The sequence below is a fragment of the Hypanus sabinus genome, chromosome 27 (genome assembly GCF_030144855.1).
Source record: "Hypanus sabinus isolate sHypSab1 chromosome 27, sHypSab1.hap1, whole genome shotgun sequence".
Taxonomy (NCBI): Eukaryota; Metazoa; Chordata; class Chondrichthyes; order Myliobatiformes; family Dasyatidae; genus Hypanus; species Hypanus sabinus.
Window position 1 is genome coordinate 39,893,118 of NC_082732.1, and position 8,842 is coordinate 39,901,959.

Consider the following 8,842-nt stretch of genomic DNA (forward strand, 5'->3'; position numbering starts at 1 on the left):
AGAGGGTCAACAGCGTTCACCCCAGTCAGTGCTCACTCCCAACAGGGCCACCATTCGGACCAGGCACAAGTTCTGCATCACAGAAGGGTTGGTCGATGTTCTGACATTAATGTGATTGGACTGTACTTTACTGTGGTCTCCTTCCATTTTTCAGCATTTTCTTTCTTGTGGCCGATTGACAGCTGGGTGATCTGTAAGGTGTGTGTCTGTGTGTATGTCTGTGTGGTTTCTGATGCTACTGTCACTGTTCTTTTTTACAGGGCAACACCACTAATCATAGAGCACAACAGCACAGAAACAGACCCGTCAGCCCATCCAGTCCAGTCAGTGCCAAACTATTATTCTGCCTCGTCCCATCAACCTGCACCTGAAGCATAACTCTCCATACCCCTCCCATCCAAGCATTTATGCAAATTGTTCTTAAGTATTGAGATCAAACCCACGTCCACCACTTTTGCTGGCAGCTCCTTCCACACTCATGCCATCCTCTGAATGAAGAAGTTCCCCTTAAATATTTCACCTTTCACCCTTGACCTCTAGACTAGTCTCACCCAACCTCAGTGGAAAAAGCCAGCTTGCATCTACCCTACCAATACACCTCATAATTTTGAATATCTCTATCAAATCTCCCCTCATTGTCCTCTGCTCCAGGAGTCCTAACCTATTCAAACGTTCCCTCGTCATAAATGCAGACAAGACTGTTCTCTGTGACAACCACAAGTTCACTCTGAAGGGAGCACTGAGTGATGAGCGTGTCCATTCAGCAAACCACCACACAAAATGCTGGAGGAACTCAGCGGGACAGGGAGCACGTATACTGGGAGATGGACAGACGATGTCATAGGCCAAAAACCTTCAGCAGGGCTGGAAACAGAAGTCAGAAACAAAAGGATGACGGATAGGGGGAGGAGCATGAGTGACAGATGAATCGAGGTTGGGGGGTGAAGTAGGGACGTGGTAGAGGGGGGAGGGAATGGTGTGAGAAGCTGGGAGGCAATAGGTGGAAGAGGCAAAGAGCTGAAGAAGGAATCTCAGCTTCCAACTTGACTAGGACAGTCAGAGTGGAGGACGTATTTCATCTGCCCAGCTGAGGAAATACTGATTACAGGCAATGAATAACTTTACCCCTGGGGATAAGATCTCCCTGGTCACGCCTGCGGTGCTACAGGCGTTCACTCGTTCACTCTGGATTCAAGACCATATATTGATTGCCCCAGGTATTACTGACTGAGCGCAAAGGTTTTCCAGGGTCTGCCTAGGTGTGGTGCCAAGTTAGGAAGGAACAAGGGCGAGGCAGCAGTGTGGCTTAGGGGTTAGTGCAATGCTTTATACTGCCGGCTGCAAGACCAGGGTTCAATTCACATCACCGTCTGCAAGGAGCTTGTGCGCTCCCCCTGTGACCGCGTGTGTTTCCTCCCACGTTCCATAGACGTATCAATTAGGAGTAGCCGGTTGTGGGCATGCTGTGTTAGCACTGGAAACATGGTGACATTTGCGGTCTGCCCCCCAGTACATCCTCGAGCTGTGTTGCTCATTGACACAAACAAAGCATATCACCATGTGTTTCAAGGTACATGGGACAAATAAAGATAATCATGTTTGAGAAGATCTTTAATCTTTTTTCCCGTGCTTTGGCCAGGAAGGGGATGAGGCTAGAATACATCACAACACTCGGGTGTTTCTCTCCCACATTACAAGATGAAGCTGGGCTCCTGGCAGGCCTTACATTTGGGGGTTGGGTTAACCCTTTTGCTCAACCTAAACCCTCTATCTGTGTCAGAGGAAAGATGAATCCTGGCACTGGGATCCACGGAAACAGAGCATACATGATCTATGATTCTACAATGACCATGCATTTTAATTCTCTGCTTGAATGCCCTAGTTAGGAGGTCTTTCCTTGATTCTGTATTGGTTATTATTCTGTAGAGTTAATGAGTATGCCCACAAGAAAATGAATCTCGGGGTTGTATATAAGTACTTCGATAATAAAATTTACTTTGAACTTTAATTCCATCTCCCGGTGGCCACCCAGTTAACTTTGAGAGCAAGGACCTGTTCCACTATCACTTAGCACATCTTTCCTTTACCCTTTCTCCCCACTTCCCTCTATTTTCCATAGGGATCACTCTCTACATGACTCCTTGTTCCACTTTTCCCGCACCAGTGATCTCCCTCCTGGCACTTATCCCTGTCCCTACACATCCTCCCTCACCAACATTCAGGGCCCCAACCCAGCAGTCATCTACTATATCTGGTACACCCAGTGTGGCTTCCTCTACTTTAGTCAGATTGTATGACAGCTTCATCAAGCACTTTTATTCTATCTGCTGCAAGTGGCAAGAACTCCCAGTGGCCACCCATTTCAACCAAATTCCCATTTGTCATTTTGATATGTCAATCCATGGCCTTCTCTACTGCCATGATGAGACCAAACTCAGGTTGGAGAAGCAACACCTCATATTCCATCTGGCTAGCCTCCAACGTGATGGCATGAATGTCAATCCCTCCAGCTTCCTGCAATTACTCCTCCCTCCCCCTCTCTGGTTCGCTTCTTACCTGCCCATCACCTCCTCTCATCCCCCTCCTTCCCTTTCTTCCAATGTCCACTCTCCTCTCCTATCAGATTCATAGAGGATAATCAAGAACTACAACTCTACTATAGATTGTCCAGAGTCCAGCTGCGAGTGGAGGATGTTTGGGTATGGGCCTAGCAACCCCATCTCATAAAAACCCAGATCTACAGGAAAGCCGACATAGGCTCCACAAAGACCTCATCCCTGGGTGAGGAAGGTTCTTCGATGGCCTACATCTTGAAAGCCTGGCCCAGAACAGAGGACTCTGGCGAGCTGCTATCAGCAGCCTATACCCCAGTTAGGGAGAAATAGGATGACAGCACAGAAATAGGCCATTGGGCCCAGCTAAACTGTGCCAAACTATTATTCTGCCTAGTCCCATCGACCTGTACCTGGGCAATAGCTCTCCATACCCCTCCCCATCCAGGTACAGGAGCCTGAGGACACACACTAAACACTTCAGGAACAGCTTCTTCCCTTCCACCTTCAGATTTCTGAATGGACAACTACCTCATTAATTTTTGCTGGGGGTTTTTTTGCACTACTTGTTTAAAAATATAGATAGTAAATTATAATTTTATCTTATTATGTAATGCAATGTACTGCTACCACAAAACAACTAAGTTCATATCCAAAGATATTAAACCTGATTCGGATAGAACGAGAGGCAATTTACGGCGGCCGACTGTCCCGCTAACCGGTCTTTGGGGTGTGAGGGAAAGCGGGAACCCCCTGGGAGAGAGTAACAATCCCCAAAACACAGACTGCACCCGAGCGCAGGGCCGAAACAAAAAAGAGGGGGAATTCTGCAAAAACTGAATATGTGGAGTAAAGGAGATAACAGGAGGCGTGTTTCAGAGGGATTCTGGTAGGGAAGGACACGTCGAAAGGTCAGCGCTGTACGCAGCCGCCTTTTTAATATCAAAGTGTGTGTTCGCCTCTCGCACCGTTCAAGTCGCCGCCTTTATGAGGTGCAGTGCTGACTGGAAGCCAGCAAGGGGCCGGGAAATGACTGCCATTTCCCTCCGGGCTCGGGGAAGGTGGCTGCAGGCGGCTGCTCCACGTCGCGGAAACTCCCCGCCGGCACAGAGGCGCTTTCTTTCGCCCCGCTTGCGTCGCCTCCCCGGCAGCAAACCCCCCGCTCCCGGCGCGACAAAACCCGCGTCGAACCAACCTGCTCGAGGAGCACACTTCCGTGAGCGAGCGGGCGGGCGGGCGGCGGCTGTCATCTGACCCCGCTTCCGCAGGTTCGAGCCCGCCTCTCGGAGTTCCCCGCTTCGCCGTCGCAGACAGAGGGTGCAGGCGAGTTCAAAGCCAATTTATTGTAGAGGTACACATATCACCACATATAACCTCCAGATTAATTTTCTTGTGGGCATACTCAATAAATCCATAATAGTACCAATGAAAGACTGGAGCGTTCGGCCAGTGTGTAAAATAAAACAGTGCAAATGCTAAAAGAAATAAATAATAATAATAATAATAATAATAATAATAATAAATGAATAAGCAATAGATATAGAGTACATGAGATGAAGAGTCCTTGAAAGTGAGTCCATAGGTTGTGGGATCTTTTCAAAGAAGGGGCAAGTGAAGTTATCCCCTTTGGTTTAAGAGGCTGATGGTTGAGGGGCAGTAACTGTTCCTGATCCTGATGATGTGACTCCTGAGGCTCTTGTACCTTCTTCCTGATGGCAGCAGTGAGAGGAGAGGAGAGCCGGACCTGGGTGTTTGGGGATCCCTGATGATGGATGCTGCTTTCCTGTGCCAGCACTCTATGTAGATGTGCCCAGTGGTGGAGAGGGCTTTACCCATGAAAGACTATACCATATCCACTATTTTTTGTAGGATTATTTATTCAGGGGCATTAGTGTTTCCATGCCAGGCTGTGATGGAGCCAGTCAATATACTCTCCATTACACATCCATAGGAGTTTGTCACCTGGTTTGTACACACCAGCTGTGTGGTGAAAAAGGCACAACAGCACCTCTTTCACCTCAGACGGTTGAGGAAGTTTGTATGGGCCCCCAAATCCTAAGAACTTTCTATACGAAGTACGTATAATAAATAAAGGAATCTGAATCTGAACGCCAAACAAGAGAAAATCTACAGATGCTGGAAATCTGCTGAGTTCCTCCAGCATTTTGTGCGTGTTGAATCTGAACCCCATTCTGCTGCCTTCTCCCTGTATCCTTTGATGCCCTTATAAGGGGAACCATAGAACACTACAGCACAGAAACAGACCCTTTGGCCCATCGAATCTGTGCCGTCCCGTCAAACCGCACCTGGACAATACCCCTCCCATTATTGCACTTACCGAAACTTCTCTTCAATGCTGCAATCAAGCCCACATGCACCACTTCCACTAGGAGCTCATTCCATACTTGTACCACTCTCTGAGTGAAAAACTGCCCCCCCATGTCCCCCTTAAATATTTCACCTTTCACCTTTAAACTGTGACCTCTAGTTCTACTCTCAACCAAACTCAGTGCAAAAAGCCTGCTTGCAACTGCTCTATCTCTACCCCTCATAATTTGGTGTAGCATCAGCACATCTTCCCTCATTCTCCCGTTTTCTAGGGAATAAAATCCTAACCTATTCAACCTTTCCATGTAACTCAAGTCATCAAATCCAGAAACATACTTTATATTTATATTTTATCTTTTCTCAATCCTCTTTCAATCTTACTGATATCTCTTCAGTAGGCAGGTGACCAGAACTGCACACAATACCCCGAATTAGGCCTCACCAATGACCTATACTACTTCAACATAACATCCCAATTCGTGTACTCAGTATTTTGATTTCTGAAGGTCAAAGCTCTCTTTGTGACGCTATCAATCTGTAACGTCACTTTCAAAGAATAATGGATATGTATTCCAGGATTCCTCTGTTTTACAGAACTCCTCAGTGCCCGACTGTGCACTGTGTAAGTCCCACCCTGTTCTGTCCTCCCGAAATGCAATACCTCATGCTTCTCTGCAATAAATTGTATTTGCTATTTTCAGCCCTTTTTTTCCCACCTGGTCCAGATCCCACTGCAAGTTTTGATAGCCTTCCCCGCTTTCTACTACACACTCAATTTCGGCGTAATCTGCAAATTTGCTGATCTATTTTCAATAATAATGTTCCAAATTCCAATAATAAGACAATTCCAATTCAGGGGGGAAAAAATCCTTTTAATTATTGGAAAAGCCTTCTCCCAATAAAGACAGAATAATTTCTCCAGAAAGCATTAGCGTAGCAGTTAGCACAATGCTACTATAGCGCCCATGAACAGGGGCTGTCTGTAAACAGTTTATATGTTCTCCTTGTCTCTGTGTGGGTTTCTTCCCATATTCTAAAGGCAAACGGGCCAGTAGGTTACTTCGTCACATGGGTGTAACTGGGTGGAGCAGGCTCATTGGGCCAGAAGGACCAGTTTCCATGCTGTGTCTCTAAATAAAATATAAAATAAATAGTAGCTGATGGAGGATATTTATATAGATGATGTGACTCAATCACAATTGATTGCAGCTTCATTGATTAGCACAGAAGCCACCTGAAACATAAAATTGCTCGCTGCAATTTTATCACTTTATGTAATTCATGACAATGTCTAATGCTATCTATCAAAAATAATATTATCAAGATAAGTAAGATGTCTGCAGTTATATCTAGAGAAAATATCTGACAATTGCATTCAATTGCTGAGAAATACACCCAATGGCCACATTATTAGGTACAGGAGTTTGCAGTCTTTTGCTGCTTTAGCCCATCCACTTCAATGTTCGATGTGTTGTGTGTTTATTAGGTACCTCCTTACTTAGTAAACTGGTCACTGAATGTGTGTTCATGGTTTTCTGCCACTGTAGGCCACCCACTTCAAGGTTCAACATGTCGTGCATTCAGAGATGCTCTTCTGCACATAAACTGTTGCAATGCATAACCTGTGGTTATTTAGGTGATTGTCACCTTCCTGTCAGCTTGAACCAATCTCACCATTCTCCTCTGATATCTATCAATATCGAAGCCTTTCACCTGCAGAACTGTTTTTTTCACACCATTCTCTGTAAACTCTTGCGACTGTTGTGCGTGAAAATCCCAGGAAACTGGCAGTTTCTGAATTACTCAAACCATCCCACCTGGCACTAAAAATCATTCCACAGTCAAAGTAACTTAGATCACATTTCTTCCCCATTCTGATGTTTGGTCTGAACAACAGCAGATCCTTTTGACCATGTCTGCATGTTTTTATGCATTGAGTTGTTGCCACATGATTGTCTGATTAGGTATTTGCATTAATAAGCAGGTGTAGAAGTGTAACTAATGAAGAGGCCACTGATTGAATATCAGCGTGATGTTGGAGTCATTTTATCGAGGTATATTTTATAGTTTGTGCTGCTTCAAATGATTTGTACCTTTTATGAGGTTACTGATCCAAATGAAAGCACACAATAATACGTTATTGCACACTTGGGTATTGAGTTGTCAAACACAGACTACTGTGATATTCATGAAATCCATAGGCCTAGATATCAGTCTGAATGTTCTGGGTAAATTCAACAATGTAAGCAGGTCTCATTAAAATCTATAAAATTAAACACTCGTCAAGGATCAAAATCAATTTTATTCTCCAGATACATTTACATAGATTAGGGATTTCCTGCAGTGTGTTGGCACAACATGCAACAAAGAACATTCAACAATTATAAAGAATTATAAAAAAGATCAAATTCAAGATTAAAGTACGGATATGGAATAAAATATGCGTAAGTAGATAAATGCCAGTATGTATTTACAATGTAAACAGAATTATTAAAGAGTGGTTTAAAGTGCAAATATAAAGAGAAATTATGGTTCAAAGAGTAATTAATAGATACAGGGGGGGTGAGGGGGATCAACTAGAATCTAGCTTACAGAATCAGAAACTATCAGGTTCAGTATCAATGGCATATTCTGTGAAATTTGTTGTTATGTGGCAGCAGTGCATTGCAATACATAAGAAAAAAATGAAATTACAATAGAAATATGCATATGCGCGTGCGCGCGCACACACACACACAAATTGGGACATGTTGGGACCGGTACATTTTGGCCAAATTAAGTGGCTGCACCAATGTTTTGAGGAAATAGTTAAAAAGTTATATAACACTACTATCTAACTGAGTAACAGGTTATGTATTTAAATGAAATACTGAACAAATTAGAACATTGCCAATACTACTGGCGGTTGTCTATTATACCCAACAATGACATGACGCCTGTGCGGGAGAGTTTTTAAAATGGAAAAACTGTTGTACAGGGGCATTCCCACTCTCTCAGCCTTGGATGTCAGGGTCCAGTGGGATGAGTAGCCGTCGCAACTGGAGTCTTCTTTGGTTGCTGTGGATAATCCTGACCTTTCCTAAGCCTTGTCGTGCCCTTCATTCTCCACGTAGCATTGCAGAACCGCTTTCCTGGCCGTCGGATCTCATTGTGGATCTCATTTGCTCAATCAGCTGCATTCAATCACGTATCTCATTTATCACTGTCTCATTGGGGTGTCAGACATGCTGGCAATCCTCCCCTGGTTTAGCCCACCTGTCGAAGTGGTGTACTGGGGTGTGGTCACTGTCGCATGCAAACAGCTATTTGGAGCCACAATTGAGAGATGAGTATCCAGTGGGGACCAAAGGAAACATTCAAGATGATTGTCGATGCTGTCCAATTCTTTGTAGTTCTTAATTTTTTTGAAATAATAAAATAATTTCATTTTCACTCCTGTCTGTTTCTGGCATCTCCAAGCCTGAATGCTTGAAACTGCAGTGAACAAAACGGTTCTGAATTGTCTTACTATCAATGGCAAAAATCACGTTTTTCTCAACACAAACGCATGCAATTGACGGTTTAAAAACAGTGTTTTTAAACTGTGTTTAAAAACAGTTTGCCCATAGTTTTAGTGTCTAACAGGTATGCAAGTGCAAGGAGGTTACAGCTGACTGGTAAGAAAGCGCGATATCTTTGCCCCATATCACTTAATACTGTAGACCAGGAAAACCCTTTCAATCATGCCTTTATTAGTCCACACATTGAGTTGTAGAGTCAGGAAGTGATGTGGCAGGTTACTCATGCTTGGGTTGGGCTGCATCTGCAGTATTCATTCCATTCCATTATAGGATGGATGTGGACACTTTGGGGAGGGTGCAGAAGAAGTTTACCAGGATGCTGCCTGGAGTAGAAAGTCGATTTCAGATTTCAGATTTAGATTTGTTTATCACTCATACATTGAAACATATAGTGAAATGTGT

At 44.2% G+C, this 8,842-nt stretch overlaps 1 protein-coding gene across 1 annotated transcript in view; it reads right to left on the bottom strand.

The window, feature by feature from the left end:
- Window positions 1-3,789, bottom strand: part of h6pd (hexose-6-phosphate dehydrogenase (glucose 1-dehydrogenase)) — a 67,403-nt gene extending 63,614 nt beyond the window's left edge. Inside the window, exon 1 of the mRNA XM_059952289.1 lies at window positions 3,748-3,789. The gene's annotated coding sequence lies outside the window, so the exon portion shown is untranslated. The remainder of the gene's footprint in view (window positions 1-3,747) is intronic.
- Window positions 3,790-8,842: the final 5,053 nt, after the last annotated feature.